Raw genomic sequence first — 21,831 nt, forward strand, 5'->3', positions numbered from 1 at the left:
GTTCAACAATTACAGAAAAATCTTTTAAAGTTAAGGAAAGTTTGAGGTAAATAAAGAATATTCATTTAAGAATGAAGTAGTCAAGATTTCCTTTTACTCAAAAAAAACAAAAAACAAAACACAAAAATCACTTCCAAGAGTCAACCTCCATGTACAAAAAAGCAAGATCAATCACTAGACGCAAAGGATATTCCAAAGGTCTTTAAAAATGGTAATTAATCTCAAAAAAGGAAAATTAATTTTAGCTTTTATATTTCATTCATTATCAAGACCATATTTGCTTAACAAGATAATTATGCAATTGATACAAAACATACAGCATTTACACTTAACTGTACAAAATAATTTAAGGTTTATAAAAATATTAGAATGTTTAGAGTTGACTGACACAGTCTTAAATAATCTCTTCTAGAGAAGTATAGTAAAACCACTGATTTCCATTTTATTTCTTTTTTAATAAGTCAAAGAAAGGATGCTGCAATGCTTCATCCAAGGTAATTCTTTTCACTGGATCATATTCTAACATTCTTTGAATCAGGTCAAACAGTTTCTCATGTTCTTCATCATGACAGAGCATAAATTCCTGAGGGGAGAAATGACTTTGTTTAAGAAAGACAATAAAAAATAGTTAAAACAGGTTTTTTTGGTTTTTTTTTGTTTTACCTTTAATGGTTTGCAGTGTCTCGTAACATATCTACCAGCAGAACTATGTTCCTCCCAATCTAGCTGATTATGATGAAAATACTTCTGTTTCCTATAGGAAAGAGAAGTCTGGATTAAATTTTAAGAAAAAAAGAAACCCCAAACCCACATTCTTACCCTGCCCCAAACAGGGGATTGGGGGAAAATATGGAACCATAGACATCTCTCTATATATACATAAACATACAATTTCTAAAAATCTCAGCAATAATTATATTGGATACCTTATATGGTATTTTTCCTAATCTTGTACCCTCTGAAGTTTTAGTATCCCACCTAAGTTGTACCATATGTGAAACAATGCCAGCTTCAAAAACAGAGGTTCCTAGATCCATTCCTGTAAATTCTGATTTCACTAGATCTGGAATGGGGCTAGAAATCGTTAACAATTCCCTGGATGACTTCTGCAGTGAAGCTATGTTTTGAAACCACTTATAGTATTCTTGTCCAAAGACGTACATGTGGTTTGCAACAGTCTGGAATTCAAATTTAGATAGGACTCCAAAATCAAGCTCGTTTTACTACTCTATGTATTATTTTTAAATCAACCTAGGAAAACATTTATGCAAAGGTTAACCTGAGTATAAAAACACCACTTTATTTACTGGATCACAAAGTAAATATTGCATTACTTTTCAAAAACTTGACTTCATGAAAAATAATTCAAAATCAACAGTCTTTGGAATAAGCAATAACAACAAAGATGGGTTTTCTATAGTTTGAATATAGGCCACTGCATGTACACAATAAGGACTTTAATCTTAAAAAGCATACCTTGTTTTCTGAATCATGTGTGTTGGTATGGGTCCTAATATATGTTCCATCATTGCCAGGTGTTCTTTATCATCATTAGTCTAAAAAAATATGAAAAAGAAACTTAGCACTTTCCATTTCCCTACATGCACATAAAAGGATAACACAAGAAAACAGTGTGTCCGGGACTTCCCTGGTGGTCCAGTGGTAGAGAATACACCTTCCAATGCGGGGGACGTGGGTTCGCTCCCTGGTCGGGGAACTAAGATCCCACACGCTGCAGGGCAACTAAGCCTGCCCACCACAAGAGAGCCCACGAGCCACAAACTACAGAGCCCACACACTCTGGAACCCACACACCACAAGTGGAGAGAGAAAACCCACGTACCGCAACAAGAGAGAAGCCCACGTGCTGGAATGAAGACCCAATGTAAACCCCCCAAAAAAGTAAATAAATAAATGTTAAGAAAAAACCAAGAAAATAGTGTTTCCATAAAAGGACTAGATTAGACATCTATACAATTTATATTACACTCTACTTCAAAGATGGAATAAAACTGAATGAGCTACACTGATTGTCTGATTTCTGAAATGAATTGGTAAAGTTTGTATAGCTGATTGAGGAACAACTTTTTAAGTATATTTTACTGAAGTACAGTTGATTTACAATGTTCGAATAAGTTGTTTAATGTAAAACAGAACAGTTTTTCCTTATTTGTATTACTTGCACTGTTTAACTGAGGGATGACTGGGAAGATTACCAAAAACCTGGCTACTCATTTTATCGGTTGCTTAACTAACCTCCATTACCCAATGGATAGCAACTTTGTAACACTAATCCTAGACAATAAAAATACAGTCCCAATAACTCTTACAACAACCTTGAGCTAGGAATGTGGGAACATAAATTTCAAAGAGGTTAAGATACTAGCTCAAGCTCATATAGCTCATCAATGAGGAAACCTGAGCTGTGAACCCAACTCAAAACTCATATTCTTAAATTACACAGTAACAGAGCTTTGGCTAAAGTAGAATAAATTGTTAAACTAAATGGTAGACTCCTAAGCGGAGGCTGGAAAGCTTCTTCTATAAAGGACCAGATAGTAAATATTTTAGGCTTGGATGGTCACAGATGGTCTCCACCACATATTCTTTTTCATTTTTTAAAGCAGGCATCAGATAGGATATAGTTTGCCAATCCTTGCTCTGAAGAGCAGAGTCTATGTGCAATGCTTTTTAAATCCATTAACTACTGTGCCTAGCACACTGCTTTCAAAATGTTCTTAAGTCATGACAGGAATAAATAATACAAGCTCCATTATCTTCAAAAAGTTCCTTAGTTGAAGACTATTTTGGAGGGTGGAATTAAAATATAAACCACATCTCACACCAAAGTTAATAATCGACGCTTAAGATCTCAGAATGATTTACAATCATAAAACCATCTGAAGGATTTTATATGTGTCAGAATGAAGAAAGCATGCACTGTGCTCAACTTTTTCCTTGACCCTATAGCTTACTACCACAAAACCAGACACCACCCCCGAGAAATGTCCGACAGCTACGTTCTAGATATCAAACTTGTCTACAAACTCAGAGTACTTTTAACAGATCTCTACGGAGTAGACAGAAGTTTGGTGAGGTGCCCCATAGCAGTGAACACATATATTCTGCAACAGCCACCTAAGTGACTTATAATTCATCACAGCTTCCTCCCTCCTCATCCTGCATTGCCATAACCTCAAAGCAACCTTGACAGTATTAGCCAGGAACTTCCTAACCACCCTCACAACATCCAACAACACACCTTGATCAAATCACAACCCTCTTAAAGTTCTCCAATGGTTACACCACTTGAAGCTTTCAAGACTTTTAGTTTTCCGACATAAGCAAAATTATGAGGAAAACAAGTAGAGACCTAAATAACATTTTCTCCTTTTTGTTCTGCCAAGTAAGCCAATAACTATTATCATTTCATAGAAAGAACATTTTAATACCAAAAAAAAAGAGGAGAGATAATTTCTAAATGAAAGCCAGAACGGCAACCCTACAAAATCATTTTCATTTTAGACCGGTCTACATTTGGAAACCACTGACTCCTAGGATAAAACAAATACCTTTCTATGGCAAACAAGTGCACTATGTATCAGTACTTGCCTACTGACACCATTTTCCTATTTATCCAAGACACTCCAGCAGCACTAATCATCCTTCCTCAACTAGAGTAGCTTCCTTTATGCCTCTTGCATTTATGAATACCATTTCTTCCTGATATGGCCATCACACACTCTAGTTTTCTGACAAACTCTTACTCTTCCTTATAGCTTGGATTAAACTCCCTATTCCTCAGTGATGCCTTCTCGAAGGAAACTTAACCGTTCACCTTTTCTGGGTTCCCTTCTACATTGTTCCATTATAGCAAGTATCACATTGTACTGTACGTTTTCCCATGTCTATCCTGTGTATGTCTTCCTTGAGGAGAGAGATGCTGTCTTTTCATTTTTATACACATAGTGCTTAGAAATGTGCCTAGGGTGTCATACATGCTTAATACAACTTACTGTTTCTGAATTCTTTTAATAAAAGTGCAACATAACCAGAGCTGAATTAAAACTGACCATAGTAACACTAATGTAAATTTATGAAGGAGCATCACAATAAAATGGATCATATGAAGTCAATATGAACCACGTGTTTAAAAGCTCCACATGCAGAATGAATTATGACCATTCACTGAGAGTATTTCATTCGACTATGGTTTTAGAGAAGGATGACTATTTTGCACATGGAAGTTTACATCTTAAGAATAATGACACTATGGCAACTTTCCAATATGGAAACAAAAACTTTAACATGCCTTTAACATTAAAGCTCATTATGAATCAGTAAGTAACATTTACTAAATACATACCTGAAAGACTGTGAAACCAAGGTAATATTCAATAAGAATGCAACCTATGCTCCAAACATCACATGGCTGAGACCAACCTAAAGCTATTTAAAAACAAAACCAAACATTTTATTATGCAACCATTTTTAATTGCCAATACACAATATCTTTTCCTATGTGGGTGCTCTCTTTATATAGCCCATTTAGGAGAATATGATAGTAAATTCAGGGTTTACATTTTTAGTTTTATACCAAACATTATTCAGTATGCTTTCAGAGTCCTCCATATCCTTGTATCAAATTACAGTATTTTAACCTGGGGGAGGGGGCATTTTATGGAAAGTAAGAGGGGTTAGCAAATATTCCATAGTCTCTGAATTGCTTGTGCAATGAGGAGCACTGTTATACCCACTTAACGGTTGTTCTATGAAATTTTACATTTTATTAGTGCAAACATAGGTCAATAATTATCCTCAGAGTGTAATTACTAACCCCTTATCAATTACCATCAGCTTGATATCTGAGTTTATTTCTTCCATTAAAAGAAATAGTAGTGTCACATAAATTATGTAAGAATTATAATGGATATTATAAGCAGTGTCACCCATAAGCAGAATTATACAGATATTTAAAGTTCACATAGAGAGGTATCTATATATGTACTTTCAGGTTGTCTATACATGATCATATATTTTCTCCTTCAGAATTCTCAATAGTAACATTATTCAGAAAAGAAAAAACACCTAGCCTTAAGTCTCTATCTATTTAGAAAGGAAAAGAGTAAACCTAAACCATACAGATGTTTTAACCTTTTATAGATTAAGTTTTTAATAAAAAAATAATGTACAAATAAAACCTACTTTAAAAGACATTTCAATTACTTTCAGTAACATTACTGAATTTAAAGACAAGGGAAGGAACAATATATTCAAGGAACTTGACTATGATTTAGCCATTTTTATTAACCCTCATGGTACTTATCACTTGAACAAAAGGATAATGGAGCATGGTTTCTACTTACAGTAACACATACAAAATCTGCAAATGATAGAGCTTGGATCTAAGATGAAAGTTTTCTTTTCCAGCCACTCCTGTCTCCCAGTCCAGCTTTCTCCCAAGTGACTGTAAACTACCTCATTCTCTTATGGCTCAGCTCTCATACTCTTTGGAATTTCACATCTTTCACTTTTACCAACTTCTGTTTACTACCAACACCCAAGTCATGAGACCAACTGTCCTCCTCAGTGGTGGCACCTGACAACATCTTCCTCTTCAACCTAATTCTGCCTTAATCCTCAGGAGTAACACTTCACAAACACACAAAGAACCCTTCTAATCTTCCCATCTGTTCATTTCTTTTCCTAAACACCAATAACCCCAATTTCAGATTTATATCAACTATCCCCAGCCTGGCCACACATGGGACTGTATTATTACTAGGAATCACTGTATCTTACACAATCTAGGAGGAGGCCATTAACTAACTGTAAGATACACCACTGTTTTGTGAACCAATAACCAAGAAAAAATGCCGTTTTGTCCTATGTTTCCTCACATGTTAAAATGTGGAGAAAAATCTTCTTAAAATTGATAAAACACAGCAAGTTATCTCTTTTTAAGCTCTGAAAATACCTATCTGTCCACAATCTCCTCCCACACTCTTTTCTTTTACCTTCATTGCAGCCTTCAGACCTCAACCATGAATACACTTTCTAAACTACTGCAACATAGCAGCTTCTTTCAGACCATACTAAGCAGAAATCCTAGTAACATCAATCTCAAAGATGAGCTCCAAACCTGTGCTATCCTATGTGGTAGCCACTAGCCACATGTGGTTATTTAAATCGAAAAGTTTAATTAATTTAAAATTCAGTTCCTCAGTCACACTGGCTATACTGAACGTACGTACACAGTAGTCTACGTGTGGCTACTAATGGCTACGATGTTGGATAGTGCAGATATACAACATTTCTACCATCATGGAAAGTTCAACTAGCCAGCACTACAAACTATTCTTAATTTCCTGTCCCTTTTACTAATTCTTTACTCTAGGTAAACATCATTAGTTTGCTCTCACACTCATATTCTCAACTACCAAGTCCTCTTAGACAAAAGGTAAAAAGTGGAAAAGACTGATTCCACAAAGATGTTTTACTATCAACCTCGGTTGAAACTTACTTTTGGCAAAGTAATATGCTTATACCATTTACCTATCTCCCAATATCACCTGATCTGAATTTTTCCCACTGTCTCCAAGCCCCCAAATCCATCCCTGACTTCCTTGCTCTATCAACATGACTCGGTCTCGAACTTTTAAATTTTGAGGCATAAGATGTGCTCTCCCTCACTGAGTTCCCTTTTATTAATATTGAAAAACCCTGCACCTTAACTAATTTTCCTTTCCATGCTTTCCCATGTCAAAGATGATCAAAGAAGCTCTCCTCTTAGACTAGCCCCTCTTTCTTCTCCTCTTAACCTCCATCCACCCTACATCTAGATGTCTGCCAGCCAAATCTTTAGCATTTTCCCCAGCACCATGCTTTGTGATGAGACGAAAAGAGGTGCCCACATCGCTTCAAAATCACACTGCTGTCATGGACTTAGCCAATACAGCTTGTTCTCTTATGATCTTGTAAGACTGACTTGTTCAAAAAGAACCACCACCTGGAATATCTTTACAGATGATATCACATTTTTCCCACTCAGGAAAAATATTTATAGCAATGTCCAGACAGCTTTCATGAAAACAGAAAACATTTTCTGTACACTGCTAAGAAAATTACAGCTATCTCCCAACTACCTGCCCCCCAATAAAAGCTATAGAGAACAAAATATCTCTTTTTCAATTAAAATATCAGGAAGTCTGGTATCTACTAACCCAAAATGACCTCTGGAGCTCTGTAATGCCGTGTAGATACCAAAGTGCTATGATGTTCATCATCGTATGTTGCACTTCCTAAGTCAATAATTTTGATATCTGTGTTTTGCAGTGTGCGTTCATCACGTTTCTAGAGATACAGTTAAGTAAACACAAAGATCAATAAAGATATGAAATATTTTATAGCACTATCCAAAAGGCTTGCACATGAATTCTCTTTTTGATTTTCAAAATAACCCCATGAGAAAGGCAAAGGATTACCCTTTTGGGGTTAAACGTCAGGATATAATAAGCCTCAAAGGTAAAATTCCTCATCCAAGGATCACCAAGTTAAATTAATTTTAAAGACAACTACCAAAATTAAAACAAGTGTAACTTACCATTTTTGAATTATACTTGACTACATAGTCAGACTCCACAAATAAAATATTTTCAGGCTTCAGATCTGTATGGGTTAATTTATTATGATGCAAAACTACAAAAGAACAAAAAGACATTATTAGTTTCACTTACAAATTTAATCTGTACCGGGGGAAAGGAGAATTAGTAGTAGAGGTAGGGATCAAAAGTGGTTTCATCTTTACTTGCAACGTGCATTTTTAGTGACAATGGTTTGATATGTTGCTTGTCCAATAAAACCTTTAATTTACTGGTATTTAAAAATTTAACAAGTATACTTACAATTTATTGACTGACAGATCTGATATGCCATTTGCCTGATATGGTCAATTTGAAATGGCAGAAAGCTATTTTCTTTAATGAAATCATAGGTACTAAGTCCCAGGAGTTCGAACACAATACAAATATGACCATGATGATCAAACCATTCTAGCATCTGGACACATCGGCTGAAACAGATCAGAATACAAATAATTCAGTTCACAGAATTCTGATTATTTCATGTAACATAATGGATCACAGTTCCAAGTTTCTTACTTACAAGACATTATTGGGATCAGTACTATTTAAATATTCCAATACTTCGATTTCTGAATGAGCTGCTTCACGATATTGTCCCACATTTTTTATGATTTTCATTGCGACATGTATGCCACCCCTTAAAAACAAAATGAAAATGGTAAATGTACAGAAGCGCGTTGAAGACATGTATCCTCTAGAGCAGCTGTCACCAACCTTTTTGGCACCAGGGACCGGTTAAATGGAAGACAATTTTTCCATGGTTGAGGGGAGGGTGTGATGGTTCAGGTGGTAATGCAAGCTATGGTGAGCAGCAGATGAAGTTTCACTCACTCGCCCACTGCTCACCTCCTGCTGTTAGGCCCAGTTCCTACCAGTCCACGGCCCAGGGGTTGGGGACCCCTGCTCTAAAGCATCATCTTGTTAAGTACCAATCACTCTATGCTATTTTCCTAAAATAATCTTTCAGGGTATATTATAGCAGATCTATAAACATTTTTTTCAAAACATTTTGACAAAATATACATTATACAGAGTGATGATTTCTCTTAATACTTATGAACGTTAATGTTTGTTTCCAAAAGTTAAAATTTACCTAGATTTTATAAGTAGTTTTTTTTAAAAAAAAGGATAAAAATATAAACCTTGAACATACTACTGCTGAAAACATTCACTCATTCGCCAGGCTAGACCGAATGTGCCAGATGTTGCATTGGAATCACTGTTAGAAAGAGCTTGTTCCATGTACCTCACAGACTAATGGAAAAGACAGACACTTGAACAACTTATCATTAGGTTAGAAGTGCCTGGTATAAGGAATAGAGAGAAGAAAGAACCTAACCATCAGAGTTAGGGGAGCTCAGACTTCTTCAGAGAAGAAAGACAACTATCAGTTTGTTAGATAATTCTGGCAAAGGAGACACCAGCAATAAGTCATCAAGCCAAAAAAATGTTTAGTGCATTCACGGATGCGAATAGGTATAAATAGCAACAATGTAGGGTAGCGTGTTTTAGACCGGGGCATCTGTAGTACTTCCTAAAAAGTACAGAGGGAATTCCCTGGTGGTCCAGTGGCTTAAGACATGAGCTTTCACTGCCGTGGGCACAGGTTCAATCCCTGGTCGAGGAGCTGAGATCCCGCAAGCCATGTGGCGCGGCCAAAAAAAAAAAGCCATAAATGATTTTGAGGAAAAGGATTTCCAAATCTTCAGCTTCCTTCGGTCCTCTTTTCTAAACCTGATCTTCTTGAATACAAGCCAGCAGTCAACCCTGCATTTTTCACTATGGCCTTCCAACATTACAAAAGAGAACCCCATGCACGTGAAATTAATATGGCAAGGTTTGTGCACCAGGCTGTTTATAAAAAAGAAAGAAAAAATTCTTTGAGGCAAAAATTTTTCTAGTGGCTGGATAGCAAACCTATTCCAAACTCATTTCTTTTGACAAGGTCCCAGTGAAGTTGTGGTCTGATATATAATCATCAAAATAAATTTTTAATGATTTATCTCCCTATGATGTATAGCATATATGTCCAGACTTAAAAGAATTACTATAAAACTGCTGTGACAAAACTTCTTCTAGTCTCATCTATTTCATCATATGGACAAGTTTTCTAACTGCTAATAAGCTATAAAAATGAACAGTGCTAATAGCTATAAAAATGAAAAATGGATAATGGTGTTAGCTAATGCTACTATAGTAATCATATTGCAGTATATAAATGTTCAAACCAACATTATACACCTTAAACTTATAAGCTTACATATTACTTGTCAATTAAAAAAAAGAAAAATGGAAACTTAATGTTAAAACAGTAAGATTTATCTATGGACACAGGAACTCATTTTTCAAAGGCCCCAACCATCTCAATAAAAGATATATTTTCAATTACATTGTATATTTTAGGTCTAATAAGTATCAAAATTTGTAACAGATTTTTACTTGATCAATTGAATACTATTCATTGGAATATCTCAAATACTCAAGTCTTGGAACTTCAAGAAATTTTTAAAAGACCTAAATGGGACAACTAGTGAAATGTGAACCAGGTTGTAGATAAGCTGGCAAAACTTGAAAATGCATATAACATGTAAATATAGAGAATGATTAAACACTGTAAAATGTTAACATTTGTGGAATCTGGGTGAAGAATAGATGGGAATTCTTAGCAAATTTCCTAAGTCAAAGTATTTCAAAATATCTTAAAATTTTACTTTATGTTCACATTTTTGTCATAGAGAGGAAAGGGTGATAATAAAAGACACTTAGGATAATATTCTTTATGAAAAGAGAAGTAAAATTTAAGTTCAAGATAAAGCATTTCTAAGTATTCAAGAAAAGTTTGTTCATGGATGACAGGAGGTATCAAGCTACTGTATTTAGAGTCCCCCAAACATATTTAGAAAGAGAGATATGTTTTTTTTAAAAAAAATCTCCATTTACAATAAGCTGGAAATTACATCCTCAACTATTTTATGATGAAAAGTTGAGATGTCAATTTAGAAATGTGCAGTTTCCACTAAACTGTTGTAAGACGTTCACTTACAAAAAAATTTGCAACCGCAGAATAGAGATCCTAGAGGAAAACATGAAAATGAAGCAGAGAGGGTCAAATAACAAAAAGTTTAGTATAACTCGTTAAAGAATCTGGACTTTATTCTGTAGGCTTCAAGTAATATAATTTATTTATAGTTTGAGAAGCTAACCCTAACGTGCAAATATTATCCTTTGGAAATAAAAGTTTCTGAACCAAGAAGATTAGACATGCTAATTTATTGTCTCTGCAATTCAAAAGTAGGGTAAAGCACTCCAAATCTCTTATAGAAAGCTAAGGACCTAAGTTCTGGGAAAGTCTTCACTTGAACACAGACATTAATTTCAATGAACTCCATCTGATAAAAATTTTCAACATTCTTGGTCAAAATCCATACTTATGGTAAATAAATCATACACAGTCCAAGAACTTTTGAATACTTATACCTCCCAGGAAAACACATAGCTACCACTTAAATTCCATTTCATCTAAATTATGGATCCTTCTCCACCAAAAATATCAGAATGTTCAAAAAAGAAAAACAACAAACTTACATGCCATGATCAATGCACTCTACAACTCTGCCAAAGGTCCCTTCTCCCAAAGTGTTCACGATTTCATCTAAAGTGAGGGGGGAGAAAGAAGTGTAAGTACCTGAGTACAAATTATCAGTTATTCAAATAATGAATGCTTAAGTGTGGAATTTTTTCAAATGCTCTCTATTAAAGCATAATTAAGGTTCCAGCACTCAAATTATTTTATTTTCAGCTGCTACAAAAATAATTTAGATAGAGCTATCTTTCTTGCTCTAATCTCAAATTCCACTGATTATTTTGGAACTTTAGAGTAGAAATATTTAAACTCTATAGAAAAGAAGAAATACAAAAGAACAACAAACAAACCCACAAAAAAACAAAAAAACAATGAAGAGTTCTTTAGCCCCCCGCTGACAAACTATTCTTAAAAAGATTATTCTGTCTGCAAAGTTTAAAAAGTGTTGAAAAATATTCTATACATCTTGCTTTTAGAACGTCTCCACTTTGACAGATAAGGTAACCCTCTTCATCATCTTCTATACTCCTGGATCTTTTCCTTTGGTGGCTCTTCTGGAACGGCAAGTGGGCAGCACCAAGATCGTCCTGCCAATCAATATAGCAGAGTGAATTCAGGGCAGAATACGCAATTCATTCAGCGGGGAGATATTCAGGCATTCAGATAAGAACCAGGCCACGAACAGTTGGCAGGAGCAATTTCAAATTCAGTCCCCAGAAATTCACAGGACACAGTTTATGTTACAGAAGAAAACCATGGCAAGATTTTCAGATAAGTTACTTAAAGTGGCAATAGAAAAAACAACACAATTGTCTCTAAAATACTGACTTAATTGAAGTCTGAAATTTAAAGAATGCAATGTCATGATCTATTAATCTCGTTATAAAATAGCCTATGCTGTGAGTTGAAATGTCTAGTTTGGCAGGAAAATGTTTTAAAATGTCAAGATTAGTACAAATTTATACTTAGCAATATTTTTAAACATACTTATTAAAATAAAAGGGGAAAATAAAGGCTAATGTCAATGTTTGATCTAATCAATGATAGTTCTAGTGAAGAAAACTTGGGGAGGAAAATAATAATTCATAGTTTACTGCAAACAAGTGAAGATTCATGAGTGTAAAAAAAAAGGGCAGGCTTTCTGGACAATAATTTCCCCTTCAGCACCCACTTTCAGAACTCCAATGGAACTAATTGCAGATTGTGCTATACACAGGGTAAGTATCCACCAGTGCAACTTTCTACATTTGTCTCCAAGTACTGGAAAAGGGGTTTCTTTTAAAGTAAAAAATGTTTAAGATGAAGGAAAAGATGGGTGCTTCATCTTTTCATATGATTATGTTATAAAAGATAAAAATATTTTTAACATTAAAATCAAGAACCTCATGATCTGGTCTGCAGAAAATGAGTAAATGTGGGCAAATGAGGACTAACTAATAAATGCAGATAAGTTGTAAGAATTTGGAAGTTTCCTTTAAGGATTCAAGTAATATAAACACAATTATATTCATATAGTATTATAAACTTTTTCAAACTTATTGGCTCAGTAAGAGCTTTTACACACAAATAAGTATCCACCCAAAATAAAAACAAAATCAATCATACCGAACGTGACTGATTACTTGAACAGTGTCTATTACACTTCCTTTTAGGACTGCTTCTCCAGCTTCGGACTGAAGATTTACTGCAGTGAATTCGATAACTGCTTTCAACATCTGTGTGATAACGTCTAGGAACATATGCTTTGCAGTAGTCATTTCTGTATTCATCAATGTTAGGAACATATCCTTTGCAGTAGTCATTTCTGTATTCATCAATGTTAGGAACATATCTTTTGCAGTAGTCATTTCTGTATTCATCAATGTTACGAACGTATCTTTTGCAGCAGTCATTTCTGTATTCATCAATGTTACGAACGTATCTTTTGCAGCAGTCATTTCTGTATTCATCAATGTTACGAACGTATCTTTTGCAGCAGTCACTTCTGTATTCATCAATGTTACGAACGTATCTTTTGCAGCAGTCACTTCTGTATTCATCAATGTTAGGAACGTATCTTTTGCAGCAGTCACTTCTGTATTCATCAATGTTAGGAACGTATCTTTTGCAGCAGTCACTTCTGTATTCATCAATGTTAGGAACGTATTTTTTGCAGCAGTCACTTCTGTATTCATCAATGTTAGGAACGTATCTTTTGCAGCAGTCACTTCTGTATTCATCAATGTTAGGAACGTATCTTTTGCAGCAGTCATTTCTGTATTCATCAATGTTAGGAACGTATCTTTTGCAGCAGTCATTTCTGTATTCATCAATGTTAGGAACGTATCTTTTGCAGGAGTCATTTCTGTATTCATCAATGTTAGGAACGTATCTTTTGCAGTAGTCATTTCTGTATTCATCAATGTTAGGAACGTGTCTTTTGCAGTAGTCATTTCTGTATTCATCAATGTTAGGAACGTGTCTTTTGCAGTAGTCATTTCTGTATTCATCAATGTTAGGAACGTATCTTTTGCAGTAGTCATTTCTGTATTCATCAATGTTAGGAACGTATCTTTTGCAGTAGTCATTTCTGTATTCATCAAAGTTAGGAACGTATCTTTTGCAGTAGTCATTTCTGTATTCATCAAAGTTAGGAACGTATCTTTTGCAATAGTCATTTCTGTATTCATCAATGTTAGGAACGTATCTTTTGCAATAGTCATTTCTGTATTCATCAATGTTAGGAACGTATCTTTTGCAGTAGTCATTTCTGTATTCATCAATGTTAGGAACGTATCTTTTGCAATAGTCATTTCTGTATTCATCAATGTTAGGAACGTATCTTTTGCAGCAGTCACTTCTGTATTCATCAATGTTAGGAACGTATCTTTTGCAGCAGTCACTTCTGTATTCATCAATGTTTGGAACGTATCTTTTGCAGCAGTCACTTCTGTATTCATCAATGTTACGAACGTATCTTTTGCAATAGTCATTTCTGTATTCATCAATGTTAGGAACGTATCTTTTGCAGCAGTCACTTCTGTATTCATCAATGTTAGGAACGTATCTTTTGCAGCAGTCACTTCTGTATTCATCAATGTTAGGAACGTATCTTTTGCAGCAGTCACTTCTGTATTCATCAATGTTAGGAACGTATCTTTTGCAGCAGTCACTTCTGTATTCATCAATGTTAGGAACGTATCTTTTGCAGCAGTCACTTCTGTATTCATCAATGTTAGGAACATATCTTTTCCAGCAGTCATTTCTGTATTCATCAATGTTAGGAACATATCTTTTGCAGCAGTCACTTCTGTATTCATCAATGTTAGGAACGTATCTTTTGCAGCAGTCACTTCTGTATTCATCAATGTTAGGAACGTATCTTTTGCAGCAGTCACTTCTGTATTCATCAATGTTAGGAACGTATCTTTTGCAGCAGTCATTTCTGTATTCATCAATGTTAGGAACGTATCTTTTGCAGGAGTCATTTCTGTATTCATCAATGTTAGGAACGTATCTTTTGCAGGAGTCATTTCTGTATTCATCAATGTTAGGAACGTATCTTTTGCAGGAGTCATTTCTGTATTCATCAATGTTAGGAACGTATCTTTTGCAGTAGTCATTTCTGTATTCATCAATGTTAGGAACGTATCTTTTGCAGTAGTCATTTCTGTATTCATCAATGTTAGGAACGTATCTTTTGCAGTAGTCATTTCTGTATTCATCAATGTTAGGAACGTATCTTTTGCAATAGTCATTTCTGTATTCATCAATGTTAGGAACGTATCTTTTGCAGCAGTCACTTCTGTATTCATCAATGTTAGGAACGTATCTTTTGCAGCAGTCACTTCTGTATTCATCAATGTTTGGAACGTATCTTTTGCAGCAGTCACTTCTGTATTCATCAATGTTAGGAACGTATCTTTTGCAGCAGTCATTTCTGTATTCATCAATGTTAGGAACGTATCTTTTGCAGCAGTCATTTCTGTATTCATCAATGTTAGGAACGTATCTTTTGCAGCAGTCATTTCTGTATTCATCAATGTTAGGAACGTATCTTTTGCAGTAGTCACTTCTGTATTCATCAATGTTAGGAACGTATCTTTTGCAGTAGTCATTTCTGTATTCATCAATGTTAGGAACGTATCTTTTGCAGTAGTCATTTCTGTATTCATCAATGTTAGGAACGTATCTTTTGCAATAGTCATTTCTGTATTCATCAATGTTAGGAACGTATCTTTTGCAGCAGTCACTTCTGTATTCATCAATGTTAGGAACATATCTTTTCCAGCAGTCATTTCTGTATTCATCAATGTTAGGAACATATCTTTTGCAGCAGTCACTTCTGTATTCATCAATGTTAGGAACGTATCTTTTGCAGCAGTCACTTCTGTATTCATCAATGTTAGGAACGTATCTTTTGCAGCAGTCACTTCTGTATTCATCAATGTTAGGAACGTATCTTTTGCAGCAGTCATTTCTGTATTCATCAATGTTAGGAACGTATCTTTTGCAGGAGTCATTTCTGTATTCATCAATGTTAGGAACGTATCTTTTGCAGGAGTCATTTCTGTATTCATCAATGTTAGGAACGTATCTTTTGCAGGAGTCATTTCTGTATTCATCAATGTTAGGAACGTATCTTTTGCAGTAGTCATTTCTGTATTCATCAATGTTAGGAACGTATCTTTTGCAGCAGTCACTTCTGTATTCATCAATGTTAGGAACGTATCTTTTGCAGCAGTCATTTCTGTATTCATCAATGTTAAGAACGTATGTTTTGCAGCAGTCATTTCTGTATTCATCAATGCTAGGAACGTATCTTTTGCAGCAGTCATTTCTGTATTCATCAATGTTAAGAACGTATCTTTTGCAGCAGTCATTTCTGTATTCATCAATGTTAGGAACATATCTTTTGCAGTAGTCATTTCTGTATTCATCAATGTATCTCCGGTCCCGATAATATCTCTCAATCAAGAACCTTGCTTCTAAATAATGACTGCAAACACATTAAAGGATTTAAAATAACTCTCTTCATTCTAGAATGCTTTAACGTTTAACCACATTTTAACGTGGTTAAAATAAAACATTCTCTCAAGAATTCCTGGTTTCAACAGCTAACTCAATAAAAGAAAAAAATACAAATTGATGAATTAGAATTTATACTTAACTCACAAAACTTAACTAATTTTACTTTAACCAACAAGCAAATGGGTACATATATCTCTATTAATATATACTGCTATGAAGGAACAAACCTTGGGTCAAATCATTCAACATATTCAGTGTTTACTTGATTAAGTGTCCCTTTACCTTCTGGTGAAAGTTAAGACCAAAAATTCACAAAACTGCTCTTCTGAAATTCATCAATCTTATGATATAGGCATCTGTAACTAAGCTCTCTTCCTTTTTGCAGAGCCACACACAACATGAGGCAGGCAAAACAGGATTCCTTTCCTTCTTAATGTAAGTTAGGTATCTCTGGCACACAGAGTTCTTTCACAAAAGGTGTATTAGAGCTAAAAGGAATCTTAAATATATTTCAGGCCTTTCATTTTACAGATGACTACACTGAGATCCCTAGAAGGAAAACGATTTGCCATGGTTGTAGAGCACATTCTAAATCCTATTGTATGTGCCAGTATTATTATACACACCACCTATTCCATCTCCTCTCCTCTATTTCGAGCTTCCTGTATCTTTCTGAGAAATAGGCAACACAGTTTTTGAAGGCTGCTTCATGTGCCAAAAATATCCAAAATATATGCCCCTCAAATGAGAAAAGGTTCTTGTCATTGCTTGCTTAGGATTTCCCAACCCCCTACTTCCCTTTGCATTTTGAATTTCCTGTCACTCCTGCTTGTGAAATAAACAAGAATTCAGGGAAAACAGCATCATCTAGTGCCATAGTGCTTACCTTCTTTTTTAATTTTTATTATTTTTTTTGCGGTACGCAGGCCTCTCACAGTTGTGGCCTCTCCCGTTGTGGAGCACAGGCTCCGGATGCGCAGGCCCAGCATCCATGGCTCATGGGCCTAGCCACTCCACGGCATGTGGGATCCTCCCGGACCGGGACACGAACCTGTGTCCCCTGCATCAGCAGGCGGACTGTCAACCACTGCACCACCAGGTAAGCCCCATAGTGCTTAACTGATGAATCTACAGATCCCTTTGAAAATCTAATTGAGAGGTATGGACCCTCTCCCCTAAGAAATGCACAAATGCGTAAACAAAACTTGGCAAGGAATTTCAGAGATCATGGACCTCAGGAAGTCAATGAATTCCAGTTAAGCAGCCTTGATTTGATGGAAAGAAAAAGACAGAGTCAACTGAACCAGTTTCCTGTACCCCTCTCTACCTGGGATGAGTATCCTTTCCAACAGTGGGAAGCTTCAAGAGGGATGCACGTGGAGCACTGAGGGAGAGAGGGGACACCTGCCCAGTCAGACACACCAGCTAAAATAATCCTGACAAGTAATGGAGTGACAGATGTTAACTAGACTGCCCTCACTAACCTCGTTCTTTTTCCCAGAATATGTTGTCATTCTTTTTTCTCAGGAGGCTGGTTTATGCAAAAATAAAGGAGAAGCATCTCTAAAACTGCTACTCAACAGGGCTGGCATCAAATCCAGGCTGGGGAGATGCAGAAACCCCCTTTCCCCAGTGTCAGCCTTAAGTTCTAGCCATTGGAGAAACAACTCAGGATATTAGGGTCTAAATCTGGGTCTAAGTCAGGGATCTGATCAGTTGCTTGGAACCGTTAAGGGAGAGACCTACAATACGTCAAACTAGAAATTACCATACTCTAAAGGGCATCTGTTTAATTCTGTAAGACATCCTTCCCATAAAAGTCTAAAATGTATCGGAAAACTCTAACACTAATAATCCTTAGCGGGACTAGTGCATGAAATTAGAGCTGCTGATAATCCATAAATAATCTATAGAATAACAAACATGGAGTGAAGTAATACTATGAGGATAAACTAAAAAGATGACGACCTCTTCAGCCTACAACAACCGAGCCTTAGAGATTATATAAACAAAGTCTACAGAATTATAAAGGCTATATGGACAGAGTGAATAGGATGAACAGACTGATTGAATTTCTAAAAATAGTCACTGAATGTCCAGTGAATATTTCACTGTAGTTCTTTAAAACAGCCAAGACTAATGAGGCTATGGGCATTCGTTTCTATTTCCACACAGGTCCTGTGGAAGATAAAAAATATATGAGGCAAAATCCCTGCCAACAAATAACTGTTCAATTTGAGATTACTCACACAAAAATAAAACAAAACTCAACCATGCAGGAAATGCCGAAAGCCTGGATATGAGTGCTTAGGAGAAAAAACTCATAATGCTTAAAATGGTCAGGGAAGATTTCGTGAAAAAGAAGGGAAGAGTTGCATCTTATAGGGACATCAGGATTTGGATAAAGTAGGAAGTAGAAGAAGTGCCAGGAAAGAAAAATGGCATATGACCATCTTACATTTATAGAGTACTTTTAGCCAGAATGGTTTAGAGATGAGTTTGTCTACATGTTACTTAGGAAATAGTAAGTAGACAATTTCAGCAAGAGCAATTTTCACATAGGGGAACATAGGCAAATAAATAAGCTGGGAACAGATCATCCAAAATCTTGCATGCCAGGCTAAAGGGCTTAAAACAGTGTTTCTCAAAGGGTGGTCTGTTTATTAACAATATCGAAATACTGAATTTTTAAAAATGAAGATCCCTGGACCCCAGGTCAGACTCACTGAATAATCTGGTAATATGCATTTTAAACATACCTCCAAAGTGATTCTATTCACACTAAAGTTTGAGAATCACTGGTTTAAGGCTTGATACTCTATGTTACAACAAGACATTTAAGGATATAAAATGTGTTCACAGTGTTCACAGCCACATCAGTCTTCCTGTGTAGAATTAATTGATTAAGCTTGTAGGAAGGGAGCAATTCACAGGCTACTTACAAATCAGAAAGAAAAGACACTCTGAAATATATAGGAAAAAAGGTAAGATAATTGATATACAATAAAAGCGCTGATAAATCATAAGAAAAATATGCTTTAATAGAAAAAATAGGCTAAGAATACAAAAATAATGTTCACAATCAACTAGACTTCAATTAAAAAAATATTCAAGTGTTCAATAAGCACATGACAGAGGACAAATTCAGCAGAAATTTAAACATTCAAATGAAAAGAAAACACTATTCTTGGCATTTCAAAATACACAAGACTAGTGACAGCATGTCGTAGGGAGTGTAACTTGGTACAAACTTTCTAGAAAAATATGTGGAAAAATATGTGAATATGTAGCAAGAGCCTTATAAGAGGTCACACCCTTTCACTTGAAACTGTCCCTTCTTAGAACCTATTTTCAGGAAATATTCAGAGGCAAAGATTTGTATACAAAGATATTTTTCAGAAGAAATAACTTTACATCCAAATGAGGGACTAGCATCCTACCAAGAGTACCTTCTTTATATGCTTCTGTATTTTTCATTTTTTTTCCAATAATTTTACAAAAGAAAAACTCTTATGAAGATTTGAATCTTGAAAAAGACTATTAGATTACTCCAGATTACGGAGAGCAATTACCACCAGACATCTCTGGTGCCAATATCAAAGAAGAAACTATTGGCCTAGTGGTTATTGCACTGACTCAGTATCATCTTGATGTGGTTAATTGTGAATATGAATAACTGTTCATCATTCATATCACTTCCTTTCGACACATACAATGCATAATAAATCCATGAATGGTTAGTACTATATGTTAAGGCTTACAGAGTATTTTGTAGTTATCATAATATAGGGTACAGATATTCTTGTATAATACATCAATTAGCTCAGGTCATTGAAATCCTGGCATAGATTCTCCCTCTTCCCTCCATATGATAGTGTGTGAAGAATGATTAGTCTGCACTGATTAACAACAAGCTCACTGTTCTACAGAACAAGTCTGTTTTGCCATGGAGAAGGAAAAAAATTGCATACTGTTTTTTAAATAACGCCAGTTGGCTAATTTAGAAAGCAATCTGGCAAACAGTCCCAGTGGAACATCTGCACAAAACAAGGAGAAAACATAGAACCACCAAAAACAAATGAGAAAGGGAAATTAACGGAGGACAGAATGAAAGAAACTCTATTCACCTAGGCTTTGTTTAATCATTTAGGAACTTGAAAAATTCCTTCAATTCTATATAAACGTAGTACCTCCAAATTTTACACTGGTAAGAATACAACAGAACAGGACACATGCCATTGGAAATTTTTAATGAGGTCCTTCTTACAACAGCCAAGCTTCTAAAAATCCCAAACATATCCACTGGCCTTATCTACAAATATAACCTGTAGAATACAGTATAAGCAACTAATCCCCAACACACTTTAACATTCTCACACACCACATGCTATTTTTCCATCTGGATGAACTCTTCCCGACCCTTCATTAGCTCTCATTTGTGGAACCCTAAATAAGTGCCCCAATGTACAGCTCTCCCTACTACATACAAGTTAAAGGCACTCACTGGTCCTTTAATCACTTACTTAACTTTCGTGTGTCTCATTTCCCACAACTATATTACTGGCAGCTGGGACTCCAGCAACTGTTTCCTACAGCTCCCAAATGTACACAGATATGTGAGAGTAGGAACTCTGTTCTATTCACAGCAGTGTCTAGCATATAAGAGGCACTCAGTAAATATTTTCTGAATGAGTATTTGTTGACTGATTTATAAAACAATCTGACAGATGAAAGCTATATAAGCTAATGACAAGTCATTACAACTATTAGTGTTAAAATGGTACTAGTTCAAGCGTAATTTACCAATAAGATTCTTTAAGCTGGTGATGTGGTTTACAATGTCTGTTCTCTTGTGTACTACTGTGGGATCTCCTTTTCCGTTTGTGACTTCCACTGTAGCTTTCATGTCCCCAGCTTTCTCTGTTATCCCAGTCAGGGCAGTGAGTTCTTCTGGAATGCCTCATCTGTTAATGGAAATGAAAAGTGAGTTGTGGAATTTACAGACGGTTATATTTAGTAAATAAAATATTTCACATTAATATTAATTAAATAGAAAAAAACCAGCACATGGGGTCATACAGGTTCTAAAATCTTCATAGGTAATGGTTCCCAAGGCATGGAGGCACTATCCCACTGGTATGTCAGATGATTCTAAGTGGCATACACACCTAGTACTAAATGATAACACTGTGAGACCTTAATGCATTTTCTTTTCATTCTTCTGGATAAATTCTCAGCTTGGTGCATATCTTCAACTAACACTTGCTAACTGCCATTTTTAAAAAAAGAGTCAGGATTCAGGCTTACAGCCTTCAGTAGACAACAATATCTAGCTAGAAATTAATAACTTTTTTGGTTTTATTTTTATCATTACCTTCTTTCTATGGTAAATTATTACTAATCTCTTAAGTTATTGATATAGTCAAATTATTAAGTTATTGATGTTAACTTTAAATGTGAACTAATTTAAAACAAATATCGCAAGTGTCATGCAGCTTTGTTGAAATACTGTGATACAAATAACTGAAGTCAGAGAAACACTTAGGGATAGAATATAGGAGATGACTGTTTATTTTCAGATCATCCTGCAACCAT

General features: G+C 35.4%; 1 pseudogene across 1 annotated transcript; it reads right to left on the reverse strand.

Moving 5' to 3' along the window:
• Window positions 1-432: 432 nt before the first annotated feature.
• Window positions 433-21,232, reverse strand: LOC308611191 (dual specificity protein kinase CLK4-like; annotated as a pseudogene). Its single transcript has 14 exons — window positions 21,040-21,232; window positions 20,208-20,273; window positions 16,106-16,204; window positions 12,832-12,955; window positions 11,690-11,780; window positions 11,229-11,295; window positions 8,164-8,280; window positions 7,905-8,071; window positions 7,604-7,698; window positions 7,224-7,353; window positions 4,367-4,449; window positions 1,477-1,556; window positions 664-754; window positions 433-583 (listed from the first exon to the last, which is right to left on the reverse strand). The product of its transcript is annotated as a dual specificity protein kinase CLK4-like (transcript).
• Window positions 21,233-21,831: the final 599 nt, after the last annotated feature.

This window comes from Mesoplodon bidens (assembly GCF_964165515.1).
Source record: "Mesoplodon bidens genome assembly, contig: HAP1_SCAFFOLD_227, whole genome shotgun sequence".
Classification (NCBI taxonomy): Eukaryota; Metazoa; Chordata; class Mammalia; order Artiodactyla; family Ziphiidae; genus Mesoplodon; species Mesoplodon bidens.